Source organism: Arachis duranensis, chromosome 5 (assembly GCF_000817695.3).
Source record: "Arachis duranensis cultivar V14167 chromosome 5, aradu.V14167.gnm2.J7QH, whole genome shotgun sequence".
Taxonomy (NCBI): domain Eukaryota; kingdom Viridiplantae; phylum Streptophyta; class Magnoliopsida; order Fabales; family Fabaceae; genus Arachis; species Arachis duranensis.
Genome location: NC_029776.3, coordinates 41321929 through 41336169, shown reverse-complemented (window position 1 = coordinate 41336169; position 14241 = coordinate 41321929). Strand labels below are relative to the sequence as shown.

The following is a 14241-nucleotide window of genomic DNA, read 5'->3' as shown; positions in this document are numbered from 1 at the left end:
ATTAGCCCAGCCAGATGCATGCACAAGATTTTATTGGAGGGTGACACTAAGCCAGTGGTTCAACCACAAAGGCGGCTGAATCCAGCCATGAAGGAGGTGGTGCAGAAAGAGGTCACTAAATTACTAGAGGCTAGGATTATTTATCCTATTTCTGATAGCCCCTGGGTAAGCCCTGTCCAAGTCGTCCCTAAGAAGGGTGGCATGACAGTGGTTCATAATGAAAAAAATGAACTGGTTCCTACAAGAACAGTTACAGGGTGGCGTATGTGCATTGATTACAGAAGACTCAATACAGCTACCAGAAAGGATCATTTTCCTTTACCATTCATAGACCAGATGCTAGAAAGATTAGCAGGTCATGAATACTACTACTTCCTGGATGGATATTCAAGTTATAATCAAATTGCAGTAGATCCCCAAAATCAAGAGAAAACAGAATTCACATGTTCATCTAGAGTATTTGCATACAGAAGGATGCCATTTGGTCTGTGCAATGCACCTGCAACCTTTCAAAGGTGCATGCTCTCAGTTTTCTCTGATATGGTGGAAAAATTTCTGGAAGTCTTCATAGATGACTTTTCAATATTTGGAGACTCATTCAGCTCCTGTCTTGACCATCTAGCACTTGTTCTAAAGAGGTGCCAAGAGACTAACCTGGTTTTAAACTGGGAAAAATGTCACTTTATGGTGACTGAAGGAATTGTCCTTGGACACAAAATTTCGAACAAGGGAATAGAAGTGGATCAAGCTAAGGTAGGGGCAATTGAAAAATTACCACCACCTGCCAATGTTAAGGCAATCAGAAGCTTTCTAGGGCATGCAGGATTTTATAGGAGGTTTATAAAGGATTTTTCAAAAATTGCCAAACCTCTAAGTAATTTGCTAGCTGCTGACACGCCATTTATCTTTGATAAAGAGTGTCTGCAGGCATTTGAGACCCTGAAAGCTAAACTGGTCACAACACCAGTCATCTCTGCACCAGCCTGGACATTACCTTTTGAACTGATGTGTGATGCCAGTGACCATGCCGTTGGTGCAGTGTTGGGACAAAAGCATGACAAGCTTCTGCACATCATTTACTATGCCAGCCGTGTTTTAAATAACGCACAGAAGAACTACACAACCACAGAAAAAGAGATGCTTGCAGTGGTCTACGCCATTAACAAGTTTAGATCTTATTTAGTAGGATCAAAAGTGATTGTGTACACTGATCATGCTGCTCTTAAATATCCACTCACAAAGCAGGATTCAAAACCCAGACTCATCAGATGGGTGTTGCTTCTGCAAGAGTTTGATATAGAAATACGAGACAGAAAAAGGACAGAGAACCAAGTAGCAGATCGCCTGTCCCGAATAGAACCAGTAGAAGGGACGTCCCTCCCTCTTACTGAGATCGCTGAAACCTTTTCGGACGAGCAACTCTTTACCATCCAGGAAGTGCCATGGTTTGCAGACATTACAAACTACAAGGCAGTGAGATTCATACCCAAAGAGTACAGTAGGCAGCAATCAAAGAAGTTGATCACGGATGCAAAGTACTATCTTTGGGATGAACCATATCTCTTCAAGAGATGTACAGACGGAGTAATCCGCAGATGTGTGCCTAAGGAAGAAGCGCAGAAAATTCTATGGCACTGCCATGGATCACAGTATGGAGGACATTTTGGAAGTGAGCGAACAGCCACAAGAGTTCTCCAATGTGGCTTCTATTGGCCTACTCTCTATAAGGATCCCCGAGTGTTTGTACTTAATTGTGACAGTTGCCAAAGATCTGGCAATTTGCCTCACAGTTATGCCATGCCTCAACAAGGGATCTTGGAGATTGAGTTGTTTGATGTATGGGGTATTGACTTCATGGGGCCTTTCCCACCATCATACTCAAAAACTTATATTCTGGTGGCAGTGGATTATGTATCCAAATGGGTAGAAGCTATTGCAACACCCACTAATGACACTAAAACAGTGCTAAAATTCCTCCAGAAGCACATCTTCAGCAGATTTGGTACCCTTAGAGTATTAATCAATGATGGGGGCACTCATTTTTACAATAAACAGCTTTACTCTGCTTTGGTTCGATATGGAGTCAGCCACAGGGTAGCCACTCCATATCATCCACAGACAAATGGACAAGTTGAAGTCTCTAATAGAGAACTTAAAAGAATCCTGGAACGGACTGTAATTAACCGTAGAAAGGATTGGGCAAGAAGCTTGGATGATGCTCTATGGGCATACAGAACAGCATTTAAGACCCCTATAGGGACCTCTCCATACTAGCTTGTGTATGGAAAGGCATGTCACTTGCCAGTGGAACTGGAACATAAGGCCTACTGGGCAACCAGATTCCTAAACCTTGATGCCAAGTTAGCTAGAGAAAAATGATTGCTCCAGTTAAATGAGCTAGAGGAATTTAGACTCAATGCTTTCGAGAATGCAAAAATTTACAAAGAGAAAGCAAAAAGATGGCATGATAAGAAATTGTCATCCAGAGTCTTTGAGTCAGGGTAGAAAGTTCTGCTATTTACTTCTACGCTCAGATTATTCCCCGGGAAATTGAAGTCCTGGTGGAGAGGTCCATATGTGATTACAAGTGTGTCACCATATGGATACGTAGAGCTTATGGATAATGATTCTAATAAAAAGTTCATTGTTAATGGACAGAGAGTCAAACATTATCTTGAAGGCAATTTTGAGCAAGAATGCTCAAAACTGAGTCTTGATTAAAGCTCAGTAATAGTCCAGTTAAAGACAATAAAGAAGCGCTTGCTGGGAGGCAACCCAGCCATTTACAAAGTTTAATTAATTGATTTTAATAGGTTTATGTCAATTTTCTTCAAGGTAAAATGGCAATTGCATGAGTTCACAGAGTTACAGAAGGATTCAGAGGATAAAACAGCAAAAAGAAGCTCACTGGTGCGAAAAAGCCAGTAAGAGCTGTTTTGGGCGTTGAACGCCCAAAAGAAGCATCCACTGGGCGTTCAACGCCAGTAAGGATAGACATCTGGGCGTTAAACGCCAGAAAGGAGCATCTTCTGGGTGTTGAACGCCAGAAAGAAGCACCTTCTGGGCGTTTAACGCCAGATTTAAAGCGTCCTGGGCTTTCAGAAAAATGCCCAGTGACAAAGGAGTTCCTGGCGTTCAACGCCAGAAAGAAGCAACAGCTGGGCGTTGAACGCCCAGGAGAAGCTACAGATGGGCGTTAAACGCCCAAAACATGCAGCGTTTGGGCGTTTAACGCCAAGATTGTGGGGAGGAGGTAATTTCGTTTTCAATTCAAATTTTTTTCCAATTTTTCATGTTTCAATTCATGATTTCTTGCATAGACATGTTACAAACTCTCATCTTTCAACTTCAATTTCAAAAAAAAAATTTCTTTAATCCTGAACATATTTCTTGATTTTTCTTTAATTTCTTTTCAAATCTTTTTCAAAACTCATCTATCTTTTTGAATTCTTTTCAAATCTTTTTAATTTCTTCTCATATATTTTTCAACGCATCATATCCTTTGAATTTCAAAATTGCCTCTCCTTATATTCCTCTCATTTCCTTTCTTTTGCTTGAGGACAAGCAAACCTCTAAGTTTGGTGTGATTTGCCATGATCACTGAGCTAAAATTCATCAAGATCATGGCACCTAAGGAAACAAGAAAAGCAAGGATGTGACTTGAAGGAACTGAAGCGTCAGAAATTATCTCTTGAAGGACCAAGCACCCCACAGACTAGAGGAACATCCACTTCCCAAAATAAAGGTTGTTGAGTCCTAATCTTTGCCTTAACTCTGTGATAACTGTTCTTATTATGAATTTACCTTAGAAGCTACATATTAGTAGTAGTAATTAGTATCTCTATTTTGACTTTATTTCCATTTAAGCTATAAATTATTTTTCTCATCATCATCAAACATGAATAAAATAGCAAATATTTAGAATAAAGAGGCAATTTAATTTTGAGTTCTTAATAAGGAAAATTCTAATTAATTATATGTGGTGGCAATACTTTTTGACTTCTGAATGAATGCTTGAACAGAGCATATTTTTGATATTGAATTTCAGGAATGTTAAAATTGTTGGCTCTTGAAAGAATGATGAACAAGAGAAATATTATTGCTGATCTGAAAAATCATGAAATTGATTCTTGAAGCAAGAAAAAGCAGTGAAAAAAAAATTTGGCGAAAAAAAAAGCAAGTAGAAAAAGCCAATAGCCCTTAAAACCAAAAGGAAAGGGTAAAAAGGATCCAAGGCTTTGAGCATCAATGGATAGGAGGGCCCAAGGAAATAAAATCCAGGCCTAAGCGGCTAAATCAAGCTGTCCCTAACCATGTGCTTGTGGCATGCAGGTCCAAGTGAAAAGCTTGAGACTGAGTGGTTAAAGTCATGATCCAAAGCAAAAAGAGTGTGCTTAAGAGCTATGGACACCTCTAACTGGGGACTTTAGCAAAGCTGAGTCACAATCTGAAAAGGTTCACCCAGTTATATGTCTGTGACATTTATGTATCCGGTGGTAATACTGGAAAACAAAGTGCTTAGGGTCACGGCGAAGACTCATAAAGTAGCTGTGTTCAAGAATCAACATACTAAACTAAGAGAATCAATAATACTATCTGAATTCTGAGTTCCTATGGATTCCAATCATTCTGAATTTCAAAGGATAAAGTGAGATGCCAAAACTGTTTGGAAGTAAAAAGCTACTAGCCCCACTCATCTAATTAGAATCTGAGCTTCACTTAAAACTCTGATATATTATTGCTTCTTGATTTCTTTTTATCCTCTTTTATTTATCTAGTTGCTTGGGGACAAGCAACAGTTTAAGTTTGGTGTTGTGATGAGCGGATATTTTATACACTTTTTAGGGGTAATTTCATGTAGATTTTAGAGTGTTGTAGTTAGTTTTCAGTATATTTTTATTAGTTCTTAAGCAAAATTCATATTTCTGGACTTTACTATTTTCTGGCTGAAATTGAGGGAGCTGAGCAAAAATCTGATTTAGGCTGAAAAAAGGACTACTGATGCTGTTGGATTCTGACCTCCCTGCACTCGGAATGGATTTTTTGGCGCTACAGAAGTCCAATTGGCAAGCTCTCAATTGGGGTGGAAACTAGGCATCCAGGGCTTTCCAGCAATATATAATAGTTCATACTCTGCGTGAAGATAGATGACGTAAACTGGTGTTCAACGCCAGTTCCATGTTGCAGTCCGGCGTCCAGCTCCAGAAACAGGTTATAAGTTGGAGTTCAACGCCAAAAACACGTTACAACCTGGCGTTCAACTCCAGAAATAGGCCAGGCACGTGAGAAGCTTTAGTCTCAATCCCAGCACACACCAAGTGGGCCCTAGAAGTGGTTTTCTGCACCAATTATCTTAGTTTACTCATTCTCTGTAAACCTAGGTTACTAGTTTAGTATTTAAACAACTTTTAGAGATTTATTTTGTACCTCATGACATTTTTAGATCTGAATTATATACTCTTTGACGGCATGAGTCTCTAAACTCCATTGTTGGGGGTGAGGAGTTCTGCAGCGTCTCAATGAATTAATGCAATTGTTTATATTTTTCCATTCAAATATGCGTGTTCCTATCTAAGATGTTCATTCGTGCTTAACTGTGGAGAAGGTGGTGATCCGTGACACTCATCACCTTCCTCAATCCATGAACGTGTGTCTGACAACCACCTCCGTTCTACATCAGATTGAAAGAGTATCTCTTAGATTCCTTAACCAGAATCTTCGTGGTATAAGCCAGATCGATGGCGGCATTCATGAGAATCCGAAAAGTCTAAACCTTGTCTGTGGTGTTCCGAGTAGGATTCTGGGATTGGATGACTGTGACGAGCTTCAAACTTGTGACTGTTGGTCATGATGACAAACGCAAAAGAATCAATGGATTCTATTCCGACATGATCGAGAACCAACAGCTGATTAGCCGTACTGTGACAGAGTATTTGGACCATTTTCACTGAGAGAATGGGAAGTAGCCATTGACAACGGCGACTCCCTACATAGAGCTTGCCATGGAAGGAACCTTGCATTATGCTATTGAGTTGAATATTACATTACAGGAATTCAGAGGACAAAGCATCTCCAAAACCCCAACATATTCTCCATTACTGCACAACAAGTAATTTTTTTTTCACGCTCTTTTATTTTTCTAATAATTCAAACTGATAATTTTAATTGATATCCTGACTAAGAATAATAAAATACACATAGCTTGCTTCAAACCAATAATCTCCGTGGGATCGACCCTTACTCACGTAAGGTATTACTTGGACGACCCAGTGCACTTGCTGGTTAGTGGTACGAGATCATAAGAAATCTTGATTTTGATATTGAGATTAAAATTTCGTGCATCAATATGATCCACATATATTAATAGGTCTTGGATTTTGTTCAAACTTTCAATGCTATATATATTGTTTAGGGTTATGAATAGATGCATTGATTGGTAAGAAATGCTTACAGTGTTCCAGCTATAGCTGTGCTAATGTGAATCTTATCTTCTTGATAGGACCTAGCCAGTCCGAAATCAGCAATTTTGGCACAAAGTTTAGCATTCGATAAGATGTTGCTGGCTTTTTATATCTCTGTGAATTATACTAGCTTTTGATTTCTCATGCAGGTAAACCAATCCTTCAACTGTCCCAATGATAATGTCATATCTCTTCTCCCAACTTAATATCTTCCCTTGACTCTATCTAAAACAAGAGATTATGATAATATTTTATGACACTTGTTATAAAATGGAGGCATTTTTAAAACCATAGTTAGTAGTTACCAAAAATAAATTGATTAAGACTTTTGTTTGGTAGAAATTCATATACGAGCAAGCTTTTGGGTCCAGAACAGTTGCATCCTAACAACCTCACAAGATTCTTGTGCTCCACGCTACTAATTATGTTGACTTCATTGTAGAAATCTGCTAATCTATGCCTGTTGTTGAAGTACAACCTTTTAATGGCAATTTCTCTTCCATCAGGCATGGTAAGAGCAAATTCATCTTATGAATACATAGTAACAGCAAATTCAGCTTTGTATCCCTTAAAGGATTTGGAACGTTGTTGTTTTCTATTTTTTGAACATTCTTTAAAGAAAAATTAAGTCAGTTACCTCTTTTTTTAATGTATCTATCTTTCCTTATATAGACCCCAATAGCTATTCCAACTACCAAAACAATCACTGAACTAACTACTGCAACCATTATCACTATAAGAGTACTTGCACAAACCAGTAAAATGAACTACTCAGGAATATAAATATTTATCTTTATCAGGTACAAAATAAGTTTCTCACAACATTAGAAGAGTAAAACCAATTCATCATGATATGCAAAAATTGAGACAAGATAATTTTAGCCTTTAGCATGTTGGTCCATTAGGGACAATTGAAATTAGGTAGCACAATAGGATTAGATAAGATTAGATAGAATTAGTTAATGATTGTTTATTACTAAGGAATATAGACAACGGCTAAACCTCGATCGAAATCAATTCTAGTCATTCTAATAAATTGTAAAAGAATAGTCTTATTACAAATTCCTTGAGAAAGTGGGGTTTTTTCTGTGTAATTTGCTCGAAATAAATGTATCAATTATGTTGTTTCATAGCAGAAAAAAGAATTCATTACCTCTTGATCTTCCATTATTCTGTTCCTTGTTAAGAAAATCCGTGTCAGAATACCTCATGATCTTCCATTATTCAAACTCTACCTTCTGAAGAAGGCAAGCATTTCAAAACATAAGCAGATTCATTTACCCTTCTAGAAACATCAACCTTCCCTCTTGCATAGTATCCTATGCTATTTGGTGCAGCTTGAACTGTGCCAGGCCATAGTTTATGTCTGGTCTTGTCCCTGTAACTGCTTTGGCCCTTGGTTCTGCTACTACTGAATCTAACAGTAACAGAGATTTGATAAGGAGGAAAACAAGGATCCGGGGATAGACAAAGTCTAGTTTCTTTTCCATTGTTGGTACTTCCATCAAGTAGCTGCAAAGCAAGAAGACTATTGAATTAGAATATGTTACAGCTATATTGCTTATGATTGAATTCATTATAATTTTTACTATTTATTAACTAATCAAATAAAAGCAATTTTGAATCAATTAATAGTGCATTGAACATGTATATTAAAGTGATATACACTAAAATGGTAAGGGATGGGTCCCAACTTAACTAATGTGTGTGAGATAGATTCCAAAAAATTTAATCTTTTTAGTTAAAAATGAAGATCTTGAGTATTTTTCTGGCTTGCTTTTTGCAGCAAACTATAAGCTAATTTCAAACTTGAACTATACTGCTATGATTAACAATTAATGAGATAAGAATAATGAAATAGAATCAAATGGAAAATTTGGGACCACAATTTGGGTTAAATTATCAGCATCACAATAAAGTTGTGGAAACTATCTCTCTTAGATAGATCTTATTACACTTAATGGTCAAATGAGCTTTCAAAACTAAACAAGTTGGAGATTCAAAAAGCATACCGACTTTGACTTTACTAAATTCTTATCTATTTCAATCTATTAAATACTACTTTTTCTTAGAGTAATATATAAAAAGACAAAACAAGTTGTCCCATGATAGTGTGATACCTCACTTTCCATTATGCAACCTGAAATTATGTAGAGTAATAGTGAACTCAATTAAATAAATGACATTATGACCATCGTTTAAACTATATATTTTGAGAAGGCAATCCAAATATCATCATCACCTACACAACTGAATGTGCACTTCCAGGTTCCAACATCAATTAACATGAAAGCAATTCTCATAAGCTGCACACAAAGTTAAAAAAAAAGATACTCACCCTGTACTAACTCTGAACTCAACCAACTTGGAGAGTCGTGTCAATGCCTCCCTTGAAAGCTCAGCTTTCTGAATGTCACTGTCCTGCCTGTACCCTTCATCTCTAACAACAAATCCATGTCCTGATTTTATATTTGTACACTATAACCAACATAAAAATAAAAACAATAATCAATCATATAAATAACAAATTAAAAATAGATAAATTTTGTTTGCCTATAGAAAAATATAGCTTAATTCTCAAGGCAAAGAGATTATATTATAGCATAGATTTCTTAAATGGATAGATAAAGTGTTTCAATGCATACCTTTGCTATCAAGTCAGAGTTCAGAGGATTTCACGCTTAGAACAGACCCAATGAATAGAAGAATTTCAGTTATATGTTCATCCATTTTCCCACTAAGACTTAGCACACCAGCCACAACAAGATTTGAAACAATCCTTAGTGATTGGTTTATCCCAATGAGTACTTGATCACTGTAATTCAAAACAATAAGTTAGATTTGACAAATGGAATATGTATGCAAAAGTTAAAAACCAAGAGATAGGACAATAGTATATCCATCACATTTTTTAGACAATATTTGAAAGAATTTATTCACATGAAAATGAAAATAACTAAGATTTAGATAAATATTATACTAAACTATTTAATCAAATATACAAGATGATCAAACAGTTTAATTATCAGCAAAAAAAAATACACTTAGAGTGTATATGTCGCTTACACTGGTTTGCTTTTCGGCAAAAATACAATAATCCGAGGATTGGAGGCCCTTCTGAACACCTTCACACAGGACAATGGATATCCTTAGATGCTCAGTCAAATGCCATATCTAAACACTAATGAGTTTTTAAGGATAATCTAATTATCACAACAATAAGAAACAAAGTGAAATTATCTTTCAAATTACATGATCCCAAAGGTAAAATCTTGTGACAGAAAATGAAAAGCTTACTGGATATTCACTAGCAAGATTAGGCTTGTAAAAATCATAAGCATGAGACATGTGGCTTACCCTCAATTTGCTTTCAAATGCAATGGGAGCATCAGGACCAACAAGCATGGCAACAGCAGTAGCTCCTCTAGTAGACCTAGCAGGTCCTTCGGCATAGACCTGAAAAATAGAAACATCCATTTCAGATGTCAGAGAATAATCGTCAATAATATAACACGAATGTTTGATTAGGAAATGATCTTACAGCACTGTCAGTGCAGACAACAAGTCCATAGCGTCCATCCCACGAAGATAACAAAGATGGTTGATAGTTAAAAAAAATTCATAATCAACTAACAATCAAGTGTTTGACAATAATTATGTGCATTGAATTCATCACTTGTATTACTATTATTGGCCATATAGAAAAAAGTAATAGCATTAACTAGTTGCAATCTAGAACAAGAAACATAGAACAGAAGAAATCAAAATTTTGAACATAAAAGATTTACATTTTTTTATAAAATAAGCGTACAGAAAAAAATTTTATACTGCTATTAGGCTCTTATTCCACCTTCTATGGGTTAATTCTAATTCAGATTTTGGTAGGGTTTTTATGATTTAGGAAAATTTGAAGTGGTTTATGAGTTGGAATAAGAAAAGATTATGTCAACAAAAAAAAATAAAATAAATTCATAGATCAGATTAAGCTATCATAGATCAGAAAACCTAGCTAGAAATATATGTCACAGAAAACATGGATACTTGATTACATGGATACAATAGTTGTTGAAAAGATAACCTGTGTGGCGGAGAGAGCACTGTGACGACGGCAATGAAGGGAGAAGACGCGTGACGAAGCGGCAGAGGGGGCTCTGCGACGATGGTGACGAAGGGAGCAACGTGATGCGAGCGGCGCCGGAGGGTATCGTGCAATGGGAGCGGCGGCGGTAGCGGTAGAAAGAAGAAATAGATCGTTGATGGCTTAACGGAGAGAGGAGAAGCTCGTTTGATAATGTATGGTGTGAATGGAGCTTGTTAAAGTGGGGACGTTTAACTCAATATTTCCGACATAAAATTTTAAATTACAGACAAATTTTCTGTCTGTATTAATTTAATAAAACGCAGCATTTTTGTAATTTATGCTAATTCATTTTTTTGGTTTCCAACAAAAAATCCCTCATAAATTCCGTTTGTATTTCTGTGGGATAAAATCCGTCGGAAATATCCGTCTGTAATAACTAGTTTTCTAGTAGTGACAGCTAACAATCTGATACATCCTAGGAACATTTTCCTGATGCATTCTCAAATAAGTGGTTATTTAAGTAATAGGAATTTATCAATCTTGGAAGGTCAAATAGTTGACATTTCTATTATGGAACCTTACATTAACACAGGTATCCAGTATTTTAGATTATATTGGCTTTTAGTTACATGTATGGCTAAATTTTGTATTTAAATTTGGTATATCACTCAAAGCAGAAGATCCTTTGCTAACATCTGATGAGACATTAAATAATGGGGTTGTCAATGTAACAGATATGTTGTTGGAAGGAATCGGTAATTGATTTCCATCTTTAGTGTACGGACACTTATAAACTTTTAGTATTATGATAAATTAATCCTCTAATTTTTTAATGTTTGTTCTTAGGCAAGGAGACAGAGCGCAACAATTCGGTATATACAGAAGGTAATGTGGTTTCCATTGTTAAACTGCAATAAATTATTTGGATCTTATAATAATTAGTAGAAATAGACTAAGGTTACTAAATGTTGATTCACATATACTCTTAATAAGGTTGATCTCACAAGTAGTATTTATAGTTCTTCATTATTGAATTAAAAAATAGCAAGAATTTAACTTGGATTCCTATTTAGATATGTGTGTATGTTGCAAAATATATTAACCATGGTGAATGCATCTATGAATGTGAATTTTTTAATGATCTCTTTTGGTACGATGAAAGAATTGGAAAACATTATAATGCTACTATTCCTAAGTACACGCTATGTTGTAGAGGAGGTCAGGTTCAGTTGCCTCAACCAAAAGAACCTCCTTCTATTCTTCAAACACAAAATAGCATGTTTGCATTCAAATCTTTGGGGGGTAAAGTTGACAAAGTCATTAATAGAGGCAGAGGTCTACCAACATTTATACTTTGTGGACAAAACTACCACTTTTTTGGCAGTCTTATTCCCCCTAAAAGATCAAGTGCTAAATTTTCTCACTTATATATATATGATACAGACAATGAGATATCTAATAGAATCCAAGTTGTAAGGTATATATTCTTAGTCGTGTATTTGATGAGCGGATAATTTATATGCTTTTTGGCATTGTTTTCTTATAGTTTTCAGTATGTTTTGTTTAAGTTTTATTATGTTTTTATAGGATTTAGTGAAAAATTTGCATTTTTGGATTCTACTTTAAGTTTGTGTGTTTTATGTTAATTTTAGATATTTTCTGGCTGAAATTGAGGAGTTAGAGCAAAAGTCTGATTCAGAGACAGAGAAAAGACTGCAGATGTTGTTAGGATCTGAACTCCATGAACTCAAAGGAGCTTTTCTGGAGCTACAGAAGTACAAATGGCGTGCTCTCAACGACTATGGAAAGCTAACAACCAGGGCTTTCTAGAAAAATTTAACAGACCATACTTTGCTTTAGAAATGAAGCACCAACGCCCAAAAGGGAGTCCCAACCCAGTGTTCAATGCCCCTAAGGGGTACTAGCTCTTGGATTTCAATAGAGTACCTGGGCAACTTTGGATACGTGACATGAAATCCCGTTGACCGTGGGTAAGTGAGGTCTCTGTGGTGCTAAGGCTAGAGTCTGAGAAACAGCGTTCCCTGATCTGGAAGATTTGCCTTGTCTGTGGCACGTTGAGTAGGGTCATAAAGGGGAGTAGATTGCTTAGAGATTCATCTTCTGCTAATGTGAGAAATCTAGAGGTGGCTTGATGAGAGGACATGAGTCACTTACAACATGGTGGATTGCTGCAGTGGAGGAGGTTAACTTAATGAGAGGACATTAGTTAATCACTTACGACTTCCATTGAAGGAATTAGAAAGTTATTGAAATGGAGAGTAAGAAAAGTTAATCCGGAAAGGCAAAGCATCTCCGAAGCCTCAACCATTCTCATACCATTGATTTCCCATTTATCTAGTAATGTTTTAGTTATTTATTTTGTTTTATGAATTTTCCATGACAAACTATAATTTCTATTCGCCTAACTAAGATCTGCAAGGTAACCACTGCTTGCTCAAACCAACAATCTCCGTGGGATCGACCCTCACTCACCTTAGGTATTACCAGGATGACCCAGTATACTTGCCGGTCTATCTATACGAATTCTGCGGAGCCAGTTTCGTGCACCGAGTTTTTGGCGCCGTTGCCAGGGATTGTTCGGATTTGACAAACTACCGGATTATCTTGTTGCATAGATTTTGTATTATTTATGGTTTATTTTCTCTTTTCTTTGTGTCTTTTGTTTTCTTTTCAAAAATATTTCAAAACCTTTTCTGTTTTTGGCTATGTATTTTCTTTTGATTTTCTTACTTTGAGTCTTACCTATTTCTTGTTTTCTTTTTCAAAAAAAATTTAAAATCTTTTCTTTTCTTTAGTAATCTTTGTCTTTTGTTTGAGTCTTGTATCAATTTTTAAGTTTGGCATCCCTCTATTTTTATCTTTTACTTTAAATTTTTGAAGGTGTTCTTATTTTCCCTTCTTCATATTCGAATTGTTCTTAGTGAATTTTCTTGGTTGATTTTAAAAATTTTGAGTTTGGTGTCTTTTAGTTGTTTTTCCTCTAATTTTCGAAAATTAGTGTCATTAGATCTTAAAATTTTTAAGTTTGGTGTCTCTGTGTTTTTCTTTTCTTAAATTTTCGAAAATTGTTCTTGAGTTGGATATTTTATATGCTTTTTGACATCATTTCCATATAGTTCTTAGTATGTTTTATTTAGTTCTTATTAAGTTTTTTTAGGTTTTAGTATTAAATTCACATTTTTTGGATTCTACATAATTTTGTATTTTTGTACAATTTTAGGTATTTTCTGGCAGAAATTGAGGAGCTGGAGTAAAAGTCTGATTCAGAGACAGAGAAAGCACTGCAAATGCTGTCCAAATCTGACCTCCCTACATTCGGAATTTGCTCCGGATTAGAAGGCCCAAAACTGGCGTCCAACGCCAGCTACCTGCCCCCTTCCAGGCATCCAGCGCCCAAAAGCAGAGACCAGCATCCAAACGCCCAATGAGGACCCCCTAGCTGGCGTTCCATGCCCAAGAGACCTCATAGCATGTGGATCTCATCAAAGCTCAGCTCAAACACTCACCAAGTGGGCCCTAGAAGTGGCTTTTAGCACTAAAAAGACTATTTTACCCTTACTAGTCATCTGTTTAGTATTTAAATCGTATTTTTCATAATCATTAGAGAACTTTATGCTATTTTCAGATTCATCATTGTATTCTTACTTCAGTATGAGTTTCTAAACCTCCTAGGTTGAG

The 14241-nt window shown here is 36.2% G+C and overlaps 1 pseudogene; it reads right to left on the bottom strand.

Annotated features, from left to right (window-relative positions):
- LOC110281513 (cysteine-rich receptor-like protein kinase 2) overlaps positions 1 to 10031 on the bottom strand; it is a 15605-nt pseudogene extending 5574 nt beyond the window's left edge.
- Between the last annotated feature and the right edge of the window lie 4210 nt (positions 10032 to 14241).